This window comes from Scardinius erythrophthalmus (genome assembly GCF_964197995.2).
Source record: "Scardinius erythrophthalmus genome assembly, chromosome: 1".
Classification (NCBI taxonomy): domain Eukaryota; kingdom Metazoa; phylum Chordata; class Actinopteri; order Cypriniformes; family Leuciscidae; genus Scardinius; species Scardinius erythrophthalmus.
The window spans coordinates 16,207,061-16,223,659 of NC_138221.1; the positions used below are offsets into that span (position 1 = coordinate 16,207,061).

At 43.0% G+C, this 16,599-nt stretch overlaps 1 protein-coding gene across 3 annotated transcripts in view; it reads left to right on the forward strand.

Moving 5' to 3' along the window:
- Positions 1-3,947: 3,947 nt before the first annotated feature.
- The window catches only part of LOC308691359 (uncharacterized protein), a gene marked incomplete at its 3' end in the record, with an annotated part of 90,149 nt that continues 77,497 nt past the window's right edge, over positions 3,948-16,599 (forward strand). For 2 of the 3 annotated variants that reach the window (XM_081366445.1, XM_081366443.1), the window contains exon 1: positions 3,958-4,045. Of the gene's footprint in view, positions 4,046-16,599 lie in introns of all 3 variants that reach the window. The other variant, XM_081366444.1, reaches the window with a different exon arrangement.

Genomic DNA, 16,599 nt, shown 5'->3' on the forward strand with positions numbered 1-16,599 from the left:
TGACGGTAAATCATTTAACAATTTAAAACGTGCATACCCCCGATCAAAAACTTGTATACATATGGCATAACTGGCTCGTGACTCAAACAACTGAAGCAATGCCAAGCTCAACCAAGGACAGACACGAGAAGGGCGAGCTGAGCACTCACTGAGTTGACCCGGCAGACGTTGAGTATGGACTGGCCGGGACTGAATCTGTGGCGCGGCGCGGCTTACTTTAGGGCCTGACGAAGAAGGAAGACCCTTTCCCTCGCGTGAAAGAGGGCGGCATTGCCTTACAATAATTCCCGCCATAGAGAAATGGTTAGTATGGACCGGTGTAGAGAAATACGCGGAAGGAGATCGCGGATGTTTCGCCCGCGGTTATGATCCCGTTTGTTAAACCTGACGCCTGCGAGATTACACCAGAGGATTGCGGCAGAGGTTCCTCAAAGACGAGAGATAATCCATCGGATGGGAATTGCTCGATTCGTACCTGTTAGGACGGTACTACCGGGCTAAATGCTGATAAACTGTCAATGAACAGAGGTGGGTTCTGCTGTTATTTATATTGTCCTGAGTTGATTACTGATTGATCTCCACTTGGGCTAATGGGTTCATTATCTGCACCTGCTCCTCCCGAACCTTGTTAATAAAACATAATTTCTTATTGAAATGACTGGAATTCACCAGTGAACATTCACAGAACAACAGATCATCTGTTGATTCAAGTCACACATTTAAGCTTTTCAAAAGCCGTAGTGTACATTACAGTCTCCAGTCTCACGGCATTCCAGACTTCAACATTGTACGATTCACAATTATACGATTCATATACGATTCACAATAGCTGAATAACTAACCATCAGATATTTCGGTATAGAGATAAAAGTTAGGATCATAATTTTCAGGAATATTACAGGACAATGAGTGAATATTAACACTGTTTGTTGTATGTTTTTGGCATCTGATAGAGCATTTGGATTTGGAAACAGTGACGTCAGATTTAACAAGCTTAACAAAACTTAAGTTAAGTGAAGATGCACATTTTTAATTAGGAGGACAGTCAAAATGTTAATGTTTTTAAATTGATTTATTACATGGAACATGTGTTTCCATGCATTTTGTTGAGATGTCCTTTCTTGTGTAGCCTATTGTATATACATGGTTGATTATTCATGTTGCTTATGTGTTATACATAAGCTATTATGCTATTATGTGTTATTTTTTTGTGTATTCTATTCATTGATGTTAATCTATTACTAGCTTTTTTTCCCAAGTGCATTGAATTGTATGTATTAAAATGTATCTAAAATATGTAATAAACAATTCTTATTTTGTATTTGGTTCAGTTTGTTTATTATTATAGAAGTTAATGGTAACCACAGTAACAACATGAAATTAATAAAAAATTAAAATAAAACTGTTCCACACAGTGCCTCATATAAGAGTTCCTCAGAAAACCTGTGTGGTTCCTCAGAGAACCGGCCCTTTTTAAAGGGTCCTATGGGATCTACAGACGGGTCCGCCGGTGTGGCAAAGTGAAGAACCACAAAAGGTTCCTCCAAGCACCTTTTATTTTTACAGTGTAGGTGCTTGTAGTTTGTTAATAGTTTGACGCAATGGGTTTCAGGCCAGGTATATTGTTTGAGGGCACCTTTATGTTATTGGTGGTTGAGCACTTTTTCATAGACCTCACCTCGCACTATAACCCACATGGTGCAAGCTTCTATCTCAATTCTGTGGTAGAGCATGCTGGGTAAAGTTACTGTTGTCCACTGTGTGGACAATATTTCAGAGAAAATTGATGTAGCATGGCATAAAGTTAGTGTGGTACTTCGGAGCAACAAAAATTTCAACAAATTTCAAAAAAGCTGTTTCTATCCTAGATATAATATAACGTCTAGCTTGTTTCAAGTAACACTTATCTTTGCTGGCATTCATAGGTGACTACTGTAATGGAAAATTTTGATTTTCATTGATTGCAGTATGAATCTCCATTTGCAGTTATACTTTGAAATAATATTATAGCTGACTTGTGTTTCTGAACTAATGTGAACACTGAGACAAAGGGGGAGACAGCTGAAAAGGGAACCTCTGACCCCTTGGGATCAGAGGTGGTCACATTTGGGACTTCTGAGTTTGTAAGAATAAACTCGGCAGAATTAGATCACTAGAAAAACCTTTCCTTCTATAGATAAGAGCCGGCCTGTAAAGAGACCTTGGAAAAGATATAAAGGCTCTGTTTTTCTCTTCCTCGTTGTTGCACTTGTTCCACAGACTGTACTTGTGACTTCTGTGTGGCAACTGGGCCTTCTTGCAAGAATAAAATACTTTTTAATGATCATTTGAATTTCAGAGTGTCTCTTACGCAGTGATGATTGTTTAATGAATTTTTTCCACAACACTACCAGTCCCACAGACGCAGAGGCCCAGCTGTCTCTGCCCATCACTCCAAGGATCATCATGCTCTGCAAGTTTTACATTCCATGTTAACAAATCCTTTAAATGTATAAGCACAAGCAAATAAAGTCTAGTCTGGATAACACTAGTGAATGCAGTTTGTGTCGTGTCATTCACCAGTCAGGAACAGCACAGTCACTTCAAAAACTGAAGTTATGTGGAGTACTCTCTCATCCTTAGTAGCCACCTCTGATGCCGTTATTGCTATTTCAGATCGCTTGCTATGTGGATTGCTATTTACAATCATTTATGTGGAGCAAATCTTTTAGAGAATGTATTGTTATGAAATATAATTTTTGTGATGACTCTTGTCTTTACTATGGAGAGACAATCCTGACTGCAAACAAATGGATGCTGTCGATTGAGGGGAGGGTCGTAATCCCACCTGGTGATCACATGACTGACTTCACCACTGCCTTGGCCGCTCTCCTCGCCTGTTACTGTGTATTCAACCTAGAGTATCAGGTGGAAGCCAGCACAACACTGGAGTTTGTTCAGAAGTATTTATTATCTTAAACTGTTTGATTGAAAGAAAGATTGAAATGTAAAAGCAAATTGACAATTGAAAAGCTGTTTAAAACCACTTTCTCCCTTTAAAATGTTGCAATATTTGAGTGTCTAAATGTTGAAGCCTCCTTACAACTTGAATGCTTTAGAGAACAGAAGTGCTGTTGGGCCGAGGGCATGTACACACTATATTCCTTTTCACATAAAAACGAATAAAAGGGATTGGATCTGAAAATCGTATTTAGTATGTAAATAATTCAAATTCTTTACTTAACCATTTGTAAGTGATGGCAATTCATGTCCAGAGGAGATGGGGGAGAAATACTGGAAATACCGTGTTCATCTCTTAAAGTGTCAGTTCTTCCAGAGGCCAGTTGCTTTAGTTCAGTTCAGTTTGCTCTCCTTTCACTACGAGCTTGTTTTTGCATTACAAAGTCGGGTTGAGAGAGAGAAACAGGTTGCGGATTGTTTTAATTATATATTTTTAATGCAGTTTGTCTCTAAATGTTCTTTTATCTAAATAGATACTTCTTGTAATCCGACTCGTGATGAATTTCATTATTTTGATCTGTAAACTTTTAATTGTTAAACCTTTTATGCAATATTACGTCTGTGGTGTTATATTACGTCTGTGGTGTTATATTACGTCTGTGGTGTTACTTCAAAACATATCTGCAATGTCTTTGCTTCAGAGCCATTTAAATCTTATAATTGAATGTTTCTAGACTGTAAAGTGGGTTTAATTGTTGTAGGCCTATGTTGAACAATTAAACCTTTCTTTTAAAAATGAAATTTAAATGATCAATGAAACTGAGTCCTTAAAGTAATTTATTTATTTATTAATTATTACTTAAGTTGCATATATCTCTGATCATTTTAGAACGAACCAAAATTTGACTTCAAATAGCCTATTGTAAACACCATAGACATTGTAAAGAGACTTGATATTTATGTTCGGGGTAACGGGGATCAGCCAATCAGCGCTTTCGTTTTGAGTTAGTAGTGAGAGTGACCAGAGGCAGCACATCGTAGATATTTCTGAAGTGCATAGTTGTCGTCTGTGTCGTTATCTGTGCATGTGTGCGTTCAGAGACATGTGAGTACCCTGGTGTAAATGTTTACATGTGTATTTTGGTGCCTTAGGTTTTTTTATGAGTGTTGTCTATTCTGGGAGACTCAGTTGAAATGCTGAATGTTAGCATAAAGTTCGCTAGCATTATGCTAATACCTAGTATACACTACTGTGTGTAGGCTACTCACCTGACATTGTATAGTTATAATCGGAGTGACAATGGTTGTGTAATAGAGAACTATGTTTTTTGGGTTGCTGAACTGAGACCCAGCAGTAAAAGGCTGTTGTGTGTTATCTGGTATATTATTTGGTTATTTGATATAAGCAGCTAAAGTTACTTGAAGGGAAAGTTTTACTAAATAACATTTATTTGCTTTACTTATTGCATCATGTCACTGTCAGCACTGTCGTTTACTTGATATTTTTCTTTGTATTGTTTATTGTAGAACACTACTGTACACTCAGGCAGACAGCTATAATCATCTGTCAATAAATCCATTGAAGAGCATTAGATCATTCGATTACATTCTTACCGATGCACCACAGTGGTCACCTATTCTCAACTAGCTACAGTTACAGTCCTAGCTATCAAGTCACCATTACAGACATAAGTGGTTGTTTCACCAGTGTTTGATTAAAATTATTTAAAATAATCAATGTTATAGATATAGAATTACAATTATACTTATAATACTGAGACCCAGCAGTAAAAGGCTGTTGTTTAATTTAATAAGGAGCTAATGTGTGTTATCTGATATATTATTTGGTTATTTGATATAGCCTAAGCAGCTAAAGTTACTTGAAGGGAAAGTTGTACTAATTACCATTTATTAGCTTTACTTATTGCATCATGTCAGCACTGTCGTTTAATGCTGATACTTTTCTTTGTATTGTTTATTGTAGCACCACACATACTGTACACTCAGGAAGACAGATAATCATCTGCTGGCTGTCAATAAATCCATTGAAGAGCGTTACAGTCCTAGCTATCAAGTCACCATTACAGACATAAGTGGTTGTTTCACCAGTGTTTGATTAAAATTATTTAAAAATCAAAATGTTATTAAGCTGCAATTTTAATAGATATAGAATATTAAACTAATTTTAAATGCATAGCAATGATTATTAAAGGAAAAGAGACTGCTAAATGCTTTACATTGAGCCTATAATGAGCCAAGTGAGTCAATCAATACTAAATCAATACTAATAAATATTTACACTGGGAACAATAGTGCTTTGTGGTGATCTTTATCTGATCATTTTCAGTTTCTGCACATATAAAATGTTATTATTTTAATGACTAGGCCTACTTTGAGAAAACCACTTTTATGATCCCAGACTAGGGTATCGAGAACTGGTTCCATTTTAGAACCAGTAACAAATTTCCAAAAACCGGGGATTCGATAAGACGCACGCATTACTATTCCTCTTATCGATTCCTGACTTTGGGACAGTTGCAAATTCGTTATTTCAAATGTAACCAATCTTTTTCTGTAACAACGAAAGCTCGGCCGAACAGCTGATCATAGCTGAACAGGGCGGGTTTTTATTTCTCATCTCCATAAATATATCTAGTAGCCTAGTAAAGCTAGTGCAAGGGCTATAAATCAATGCATTCTTTGCTGATACTTCCTCGTCGTCATCATGGAGAGCGCAGTTCATAGCAACGACAGACGCCACAGTAGCGCAAGCGTTTGTGGAAAGAAGGAGAAAGCAGCACAGCCGTGCTTTTCCATGCATTTGTATATGTGAACGGTCCCTAATTCAGGAATCTATGTGGCTTAAAATAATTTGTCTTCTGTTTTAAATGGAGATCACGATTACATACATCAGACAACTAGCCTACTCAGAATAGCATAGTCTATTTTTTTTTTTAAACTCGTTTGAATCATTAATTCAAACAATAATTAATTCAGTGTCTCATAAATCAGGGCTCTACACTTACTTTTTGAACAAGGAGCACTGGTGGGCACAGTAATTTTTGTTGTATAAGTTTATCATTATAGTTTTATTATTAGAATTATTAAACAATTAAATTTACAATGCTCATTGCAAGGTTAAGAACATCAGACTAAAACTTTCAAACAAAAGATTTTCATTTAATTCTATTTTATCGTCATGTAGATTTCATTTATCATTGTATGTAGGCCCTATGTATGTTTTACAATTTATCTGAAATGAAGATCATGTCTGAGTCACTTGGCCAAGCTTTGTAGCCTGGTCGCCTTGACCGCTTTCCAGCAGACAGCCAATTTTCAGCACATTTTGTAGGATCATCAAACAGTTCCAGTGAGGGCCCCTCTGCCCTATAAAATCCGTTTTATTTTTTCCCAAATTCCGTTTTTTCCGTTTTAATTTTTGGGAATTCAGTTTTTACCCCTTCACTGTAATTTTAGTCGTAAAAAGAGCGTTTTTAATGTTAATGATTAAAATTAATGTACACAAATAAAATAGGAATGACCCTAAATTTATTGAGGTAACAAACACAATTCTCATTTTAAGAGGTGTTAAATGTGGTTTGGTTTGTTTACATTAGTGAATGTATTAGGCTAACTAACATGATCCACGAGCAATACATTTGTTACTGTATTTATTAATCTTTGTTAATCTTAGTTAACCCTAACCCTGTATTTTTATTATGTTACCAGGGTTTTTCCTGGGTCAAAATTGGTCTTCGGTGGTGGCTGACCGACATGGTCATCCACACACAGCAAAGAGTACCCTAGTACCCACATGATCCGCAAGCCCAATATTGACAATACATGTTAAATTTAAAATAAATACAAAGAAACAGTTTGTGATTTTTTTCTTAACCTATTTATTCAGGAAAAAACGATCACTGTCAGGCTAGATAGTAAAAGAAAGCGATTACAACTTATTTTATATCTATACCTTGACGTTTGTTTCTTTTGTTCCTCGTTGTTAATATTTGGTTGTTCATTCTTTTATTTTATTTATTTTGGGGGCCATTTTCTTCCAGACTGTGGCTGATAATTCAATTTTAAACCTCTTCCAAATTATATATAGACTGCAATTATCAGACACAGATATTACCTGTCACTCTCACTGTCATCCTTTCTTGCCCTCTTTGCAAAAAAAGCTGTGATTTTTCCACGACTGGCTTTCATTGTTTTGAAAGATGGTGGGCGATATGGCAAAAATATCATATCACGATTTTTTTCAGGGAAATCACGATTCACAATTTTATCACGATTCTTTTTATGTTGGTTTTACTATTTTGTGACTTAGCATTACAGCCAAACTAATGTCCATATTTTAAAAACAAAGCCTTAGGTAACAAAATAAAAAAATAAAAAAAGGCAGACAGGGGCGAAGATAAAAATATTTGTCATTATTTTCTTTGTTATTAGGGCCCAAGCCCTGAAAGGGCGAAGGCCCTATTGTTTTCGGTAGGATTATTTGTTATTATTATTATTATTATTTTTTTTCTACTTCTCGGGCACTTTTGGGGCTCTTAACATGCTCGAAAACTCTTGGAACTTTGCACACGGGTCAGAACCCGCGGCCATCAGGACCGGACTGAAGCTGGTACCCGGGCGTGGCACGGGGGCTCGACAGCGCCCCCTGGAATTATGTCGGAAAAATTGGTCCATAAATCAAACACGCTTGCATGTAATAATATGAAACTCAGTACACATATAGATCTCATCGGGCCGAACAACTTTCGTGCTCTAAGTTTTACACCAGCCCAACAGGAAGTCGGTTATTATACGTTGTTTGGAAAATGCATACAATGGAATGTGAAATACTCCTCCTAGGAAATTCATCCATTCGCCTCCAAACTCGGTGTGCATGAAGTCAAGACATTGAGGATGATAAATTGCGGACGGATTTTTGATATCTCGAACGGTTTGGCCGTGGCGAGGAAACGAATTTATGGCGAATAATGGGACACAGGAAGTGTGTTATAACTTCTGCATACATTAACTGATCTTGATGAAACTTCAGCAGTGTGTTCGTTGTAAGAGGCCGAACACAAGGATGTGACTATTGTGAGTCAAAGTTATAGCGCCACCAACTGGCAGCAGGAAGTGTGTCACTTTCAAAATGCTTTGAAATCACTCTCTTATTTTTACCCGATTTGCTTCAAACTTTATGTGTATAATGTAGACACACGGCAGATGTAGACCTGTGAAAGGATTATTGATATCTTAGATACTGTTGCCATGGCAACGCATCAAACTTTATTATTCTTTTTTGATGCTTTTGAGACTCTTAACATACTTGAAATTGCATGAAACTCAACAGACACATCACACTTATTAGCCTGTAGACATGTGCAAAGTTTCAAAAACGGGCGTGGTGGAATGGCTCAGTAGCGCCACCTTTAGTCAAAAATGGGGCCTTAGTTTTGCCTAGAATCACCAAAATCGGTATATATATTGTTCTCATCGAGCCGGACAACTTTCTAATTTACACTTAATAGCTCAAAGCAACAGAAAGTCAGATATTTTGGTTTGAATGTGATTTTTTTGGAGCATTTTCTCTCTCTCTCTGTCTCTGAGTGTGTGAGGGGTGGGGGTGATTTGTCAGTTGAGTGAGATTTTACTTTTTCATTTGTTTTTCAAGGTTTCTGGGGCTTTTGGGTCCCTAAACGTGCTTGAAAACTCTTGAAACTTTGCACACAGGTCAGAACCCGCGGCCATCAGGGCCGGGCTGAATCTGGTAGCCGGGCGTGGCAGGGGGGCTCGACAGCGCCCCCTTGAACGGGGTTCTAAAACTTGGTCCATATATCAAACACACTTGCATGAATTAATTTGAAACTCGGTACACATATAGATCTCATTGGGCCGAACAACTTTCGTGCTCTAAGTTTTACGCCAGCCCAACAGGAAGTCGGCTATTTAGGGTTGTTTGGAAACGCTTGCTGTGGAATTTAATGTACTCCTCCTAGGAAATACATCGATTCGCCTCCAAACTCGGTCAGCGTGAAGTCAAGGCATTGAGGATGCTAAATTGCGGACGGATTTTTGATATCTTGAACGGTTTGGCCGTGGCGAGGAAATGAATTTATGGCGAGAAAAGAGAGACACGAAGTGTTATAACTTCTGCATACATTAACTGATCTTGATGAAACTTCAGCAGTGTGTTTGTGATAAGAGGCCGATCAGATGGATGTAACTATTGTGAGTCAAAGTTATAGCGCCACCAACTGGCAGCAGGAAGTGTGTCACTTTCAACATGCTTTTGACAAAAGTGGGGGGGTTAGTTTTACCAACAGTTACAAACATGAGTATATATATTGGTCTCACCGAGCCGGACAACTTTCTAATTAACAGTCATTAGCTCAGAGCAAAAGAAAGTCAGATATTTTTGGTTTGAATGTGGATTTTTGGGATATTTCAGACTCTGAGTTTTTAGCTACTCTTCCAAACTGGCTTATTTTTTTCACACCAAACTTTTTCAAAATGATGAAAATACATTAAAGATGCTAAATTGTGAACGGATATTAAACATCTCAAATGGTTTTGCTATAGTGAGGGACTGAAGTAATGTACAAAAATTAAACACTAAAAGCCTCATCTTCTAAAAATGTAATTATACACCATTTATTTCTATAAAAGTATACAAATATCACAACCAAACTCATTTTATTCTTTTTTTTAATTTAATAATTATTTATAAGTTTAAAAATAGTAATTGTACCATTTAGTCTCATAAAAGTCAAGTCATTCATAGGGCTATACTGCCCTCTTGTGTTCAAAATCAGGTAGGCCTATTGTATTTACATAAAAATATACTAGGTATGTGACGGTGAGAATATTTTACCACCGGTTAATCGACGTGTGACACCGCTGGGGGCTTTTGAATCGCAAACTTAAAAACGAAAGTACAATATTTTCGTCCGCACTGACATTGATAGTGGTTGATAATAATAATAATAATTTGTACATTTATATAGCCCTTTTTCTGAGACCTCAAAGCGCTTTACATAGATGGGGGGAATCTCCTCAACCACCACCAATGTGCAGCATCCACTTGGATGATGCGACGGCAGCCATATTGCGCCAGAACGCCCACCACACACCAGCTTACTGGTGGAGAGGAGACAGTGATGAAGCCAATCAGTATATCAGTACATGGGGATGATTAGGAGGCCATGATGGATAGAGGCCAAGGGGCAAATTTGGCCAGGATGCCGGGGTTACACCCCAACTCTTTTTCGAAGGACATCCTGGAATTTTTAATGACCACAGAGAGTCAGGACCTCGGTTTAACGTCTAATCCGAAGGACGGTGCTCTTTTGGCAGTATAGTGTCCCCGTCACTACACTGGGGCATTAGGACTCACACAGACCACAGGGTGAGCGGCGTTTCAAATGAATTCCTATGGAAGTAGGAATAAACTGAAAAACGTCCACTTTGTTCTGCTCGTTCCTTGTCGTGGATGCGCACCATGAATGCCCGTGCAGCCATGAGCATTTTAGTTTAATTTTAAAATTAGCGCCTTTCGGGGGGTGGATTGCTTGAAATTATTTTACAAAAGCACAATGTTGTGTCTTATTGCGACAGTACACAAATATAAGTTAACACTTTGCAGTTTGAATGTGCTCCTGTATAATGACGTATGTTTTTATGTGTCCACTGTTCCATCGCGCCCACGCCACACACACACACACACGGTTTACTATCTTTGTGGGGACTCTCCATAGACTTAATGGTTTTTTTTATACTTTACAAACTGTATATTCTATCTCCTCACACTAACCCTACCCCTAAACCTACCCATTACAGAAAACTTTCTGCATTTTTACATTTCCAAAAAGACTCATTGTGTATGATTTCTAAGCTTGTTTACCCATGGGGACCTCTATTTAGGTCCCCACTGTGACATGAGTCCCCATGAGTCTGTGTGCATTCAGGTTGAAGTCCCCACCGGGATAGAAAAACACACACACACACACACACACACACACACACACACACACACACACACACACACACACACACACACACACACACACACTCCAGCATTGCAATCTTGACATCGCAGCCTGTTCATTATAGCCATGTGTATGTATATATATATATATATAATATATATATATATATATATATATATATATATATATATATATATATATATATATATATATATATATATATATATATATATATATATAAATATAGCTGCGAGCAGCGATGAAGGGCCAAAGCCGGCGGTACCGCCACCCCGGTGCCTTTAGGTAAAGGCACCGGGGTTGCGGTGCCATCGGCTTGGGCCCGTAATCGCTGCTCGCAGCTATATTTAAAAATTAAGATCAAAGATACACATTACACATACACAACTTAATATACAAATTAAAAAAAGGGTAGTATATTTAGTATAGTATAGTATAGTATATTTTTCTCCTATGGAAGTCAATGGGGACCAGCTACTGTTTGGATAGCCACATTTTTCAAAATATTAATATTAGAAAAATATTAGAAGGAAATTAATAGAGGATTGGAATAACATTAGAGTGCGTAAACTATGAGATAATTTTTATTTTTGGGTGAACTATCCCTTTAAGGACAAGCGGCAGCGTGTTTACTATAACGTACTCGGTTACTAACGTAACCTCGGTTCTCTCTAGAAGAGGGAACGAGTATTGCGTAAGTAGCTTACGCATCGGGAAAGTCTTCTTTCTTCGAGATCTGAAGCCAAAAAATTATCCTTAATTTTGTATTCATTGTCAACGCAGTGCAGCAGCCGACAGACCTAGGCAGGCTGTATAAGCGTGCTCATTGGCTGCTCGGCTGCAACTGCTTAAGCCTATCGGTGAGCGCTATGAACGCGGCAACCAATGAGGGCGCTTCGCGCCCTCCGCGCCCTTCTAACCGTCAGAATGGGCGTGGCCAGCGTGTATATATTCAGCGCTCACAGGCTAAAATTCTGGTTTTCGCAGTCTGAAGCGCAAAAGCTCGTGGCGCGACACGGCAGGTTACGCAATACTCGTTCCCTCTTCTAGAGAGAACCGAGGTTACGTTAGTAACCGAGTACGTTCTCTTACGAGAGGTTCTCTCGTATTGCGTAAGTAGCTTACGCATCGGGAACCCTTTGTCAACGCCGTGTGCGCCGAGCATCCAGCCCATGAATCCCAGGGGAACCGGGGAAAACACTCTGCTGGAAAATGTGGCCGGTCGAGAGACGGGCCAGCGTAGTACATGCACTTCATGCAGCATATGAAATAGAGCGGCGCGGCCGGTCTATAAACATAGCAGTACAACAGTAGGGCCGGCGGAGCGAGCCCAAACAGTACATAAGCACTCATAAGGGTAGGAGAAAACGACATAGTCGGTCTCACATGAAGAGAAAAATTCCCACGCGGCAGAGAATAATGCGGGCGGCCAGCAGCGCGGGCCAGCACCGATAACAGCGCGTAACGGGAAATAGGAAACAGAACGGATCAGCCGGTCTGAGTCAAACACTTCACCCTGAGTAGTTACCAGAATAGCGCCAGCATATGAACGTAGTCTGCACACGGGAGCTGGGCAGAGCATACATGTCACTTATACTGACAATATTTTTGCCTGTAGGGCAGGAACTTCCAGGTTATAAAACCTCACGAATGTAGACGGGGAGGCCCAGCCCGCCGCCATACAAATGTCGTGGATAGAAATTCCGCTGGACCAGGCCCACGACGAGGCCATGCCTCTAGTGGAATGGGCTCTGATGCCCAGAGGGCACTGCAGGTGTTTGGAAGCATAAGCTGCTGCTATCGCGTCCACTATCCACCTGGACAAGCTCTGCTTCGAGGCGGCAAGACCCTTGGTGCGTCCGCCGAAGGAAACAAAGAGCTGCTCTGAACGCCTGAAAGCGGCGGAGCGCGTGATGTAAACTCTCAGGGCCCGGACAGGGCATAGGAGGTTATCACTGTCCCCACCATCGGATGCTGGCAGAGCCGAGAGGGAAATAATTTGTGCCCTAAACGGGGTTCCAATCGCTTTGGGGATGTAACCGTGCCTCGGTCTGAGAATGACTTTCGAGTCATTCGGCCCGAACTCGAGACATGCAGGGCTAACAGATAGCGCGTGCAAATCACCCACTCGTTTGACTGAAGACAAAGCTATCAGAAAAACGGTTTTAAGCGACAGATACCTTAGATCCGCGGATTCAAGCGGTTCAAAGGGAAAAGCCTTTAGGGCCGCCAGGACCAAGGACAGATCCCACGAGGGAACCGAGGGGGGCCGCGGGGGGTTCATCCGTTTAGCTCCTCTGAGGAAGCGGATAATGAGCTCATTCCTTCCCACTGCCCGGCCGAGCGTCGTCTCAGCGAACGCTGTAATAGCGGCCACATATACTTTGAGCGTGGAAGGGGATCTGCCCTTTTCCAACAGCTCTTGCAAGAAGGAGAGCACCCGCGGAACCCCGCATGCGCGCGGATCCAGGTTTTGAGTAGCGCACCATTTAGAAAACACCGACCATTTAGACGCGTAGAGCCGTCTCGTGGAGGGGGCTCTAGACTGCGTGATCGTGTTCACGACCCCTTCTGACAGGTCAACGGGTATCCGTTGATCACCCATGCATGCAGCGACCAGCGCTCTGGATGGGGATGCCAGATCGATCCAGCGGCTTGGGAGAGGAGATCCTTTCTCACCGGGATCGGCCATGGGGGTGAGTGCGACAGCCTCACTAGCTCTGGGTACCAAGTTTGGTTTTCCCATCGCGGGGCTATAAGCAGCACTGAGTGGTGCGTTTCTCTGATCCTCGAAATGACCTGTGGCAACAGGGAGATTGGAGGAAAAGCATACAGCGGGAGGCTGGGCCATGTCTGGGACAGCGCGTCCTCGCTCTTCGAGTAAAACTTCGGGCCTTGAGCATTGTCTTTCGACGCAAAGAGGTCGATTTCCGCTCTGCCGAATAGGCGCCAGAGAAACTGGACTGTCTGGGGGTGCAGAGACCATTCTCCCGGGGGAATGTTGTCCCTGGACAGTCTGTCTGGACCGACATTCAGGTGGCCCGGCACGTGCGCGGCTCTCAGCGAGCGCAGCGAGCGGTAAGCCCACACGAGGAGGCGTTCTGTCAGCCTGCACAGGTTCCTGGATCTGACACCGCCCTGTCGGTTCACAAAGGATACCACGGACATGTTGTCCGAGCGGACTAGCACATGGTGATCCCGTATGAATGGGAGGAAGCGCCTGAGCGCGTTCTCGACCGCTATCATCTCCAAACAGTTTATGTGGAGGCATCTTTCCCGGTCTGACCATAGGCCAAAAGCCGGTTTGCCCTCGAACAGAGCGCCCCAGCCTGAGGTGGAAGCGTCCGTCGAGATAATTTTGCGGTGTGAGATAGCTCCCATTGTCACTCCCCGCTGGTACCAGTCGGCTGCTAACCAGGGCTTCAGAGCTGAAACGCAGCTCTGAGTCACTCTGATGCGAATACCGCCGGAAGCCCATGCTCTGTGAGGCACTCGGGCATTCAGCCAGCATTGTAGCGGGCGCATTCGTAAAAGACCCAGCCGAAGCACTGCTGCGGCTGAGGCCATACAACCCAGTAGCCTCTGAAATGTTTTGAGAGGTACGGTGCTGCCCGGCCGGAGAGACGCGGCCAGGCGTCGAATGCAGCGCGCGCGCTGTGTCGACAGGCGGGCCGTGTACTGATATACCTGACCGTCGAAGGCGAATCTCAAGAATGGCCTGTGACGGGGTATTATCAGGATCTGAAAAGCACGCGTCTTTTAGATCGAGAGATATAAACCAGTCCCTCGGGCGAATTTGCGCGAGAATTTGTCTGGTTGTGAGCATTCTGAACGGTCTTCTCATAAGAGCCTTGTTCAAACGTCTCAGATCCAAAATTGGTCTGAGTGCTCCGTCCTTCTTGGGAACGAGGAAATAACGGCTGTAAAAGCCCGACTCGCTCATGGAAGGGGAAACCGGTTCCATAGCCCTTTTGCACAGAAGTGTATTTCTGCTCGAAGTAGATGTGCTACTTCCCCATTCACTCTGGTCTCGATACGCGCTTGAAAGCGCGGAGGGCGGCGAGCGAACTGCAGAGTATAGCCCTGTTTTACTGTGCTTAGCACCCGTTCTGATGCGCCTGGAATAGTTTCCCACGCTTTGCGTGTGCAGCCAGGGGCAGAATGGCCTCCGGGCTCCGATCGCCGCGCATCGCGGGCTCGAGAGCTCGAAACGGAGGGGCGGGCGCGGCGCGCGCGCTCTTGGTGCTTAGATACGGCAGATCGCACGCAGCGATAGCTGGCCGTTTTACACACAGTGTCCCGGTGGCTTTAGACGGGGAACATAAAGTGTGAGGCGCGACGCGCGATGGCGGCGTCGGGGCGAAAATGTTCGTTAGTATGTGTGAGCGCTCGAGGGCGGGCACAGGAGTTACATTCGGGCGCGGCGCGCGCGCTCTTGGTGGTTAGATACGGCGGATCGCACGTAGCGATAGCTGGCCGTTTTACACACAGTGTCCCGGTGGCTTTGGACGGGGAACATATAGTGTGAGGCGCGAAAATGTATGTGTGAGCGCTCGAAGGCGGGCACAGGACTCACATTTAAAACATGACCGGTCGTGCAAGGCCGTGTGACAGAGCGGGCAGTGAGTAGGTGTGGGCACGGAGAAGTGGACACGTGACCTACTTTTAACACTAAAGCGGCTTTTGCCTGCTTCATGAGAGTGGGCTCTGTGAGAGACACGGGATGTATAGTGCTTGTGTACAGGGGTGAGCACAGAACGTGGGCACATTCACTGTACTAGAAACACATACGGCGTCAGCCGTGCAACCAGACATTATGCTCTTTTGACATTTTCTGGGTTGCCGTGAGAACGGCGGATGCGCGCAGGCGAGCGAGTAGATACCGGCTCGTTGACTGCGGGGTAAACAGCTGCAGTAGCCGTGGCAACGGGGACTGACAGAGCGTTAAGCTTCGACGGTGGTCCAGCCGCAGGGCTGCGGGATTTAACCGTCTTTTCTTCTCTCGTGTTTAGACGCTCAAAAAATACTCGAGCACCCTGAGAAGGTGTGGTGCGAGGGGCGGGTTCGCTTTCTGTAAGTAAGAAAGACTGGCCGCGAGTTCGGAGAAGCAAGCAGCATAAATTTTATTTTCCCCGAGAGCTGGGATCGAACGCGGGTCTCTCGCATGAAAGCGTATGATTCTGCCACTGAGCCACAGGGGAATCACATAGGCTTTCAGTTAGCGCGAGCATATAAAAAGCGACCTCTTGTGTCGCGTCGGCGTTCGTTTGCAGGCGAGCGTGTGTTTAAAACAGGCTCGTTTACTGCAATAGTAATATTTCCAGTCGCCTGAACTTAAGAGGGGACTGAGAAATGTGTGAGGATTGGCGGTTGTCCGGCCGTAGCGAGACTAACACACTCTCTTCTCTTTTCGCCGGTGAGTGAGGCGCGCACGCTGAACGCTGCTCGTGACCGTCCGCTTTGTCATCCCTTGAACGGCGCAATCTGCACAGCCCAACGAGGGAGAGAGCGGGCTTGTTTTCTGTATGTAAGAAAAACTGGCCGCGAGCTCGGAGAAGCGAACAGCATAAACTTTAACTGCCGCGAGAGCGGGGATCGAACCCGGGTCTCTAGCTTGACAGTCTAGGATTCCGCCACTGAGCCACAGGGGAGAATA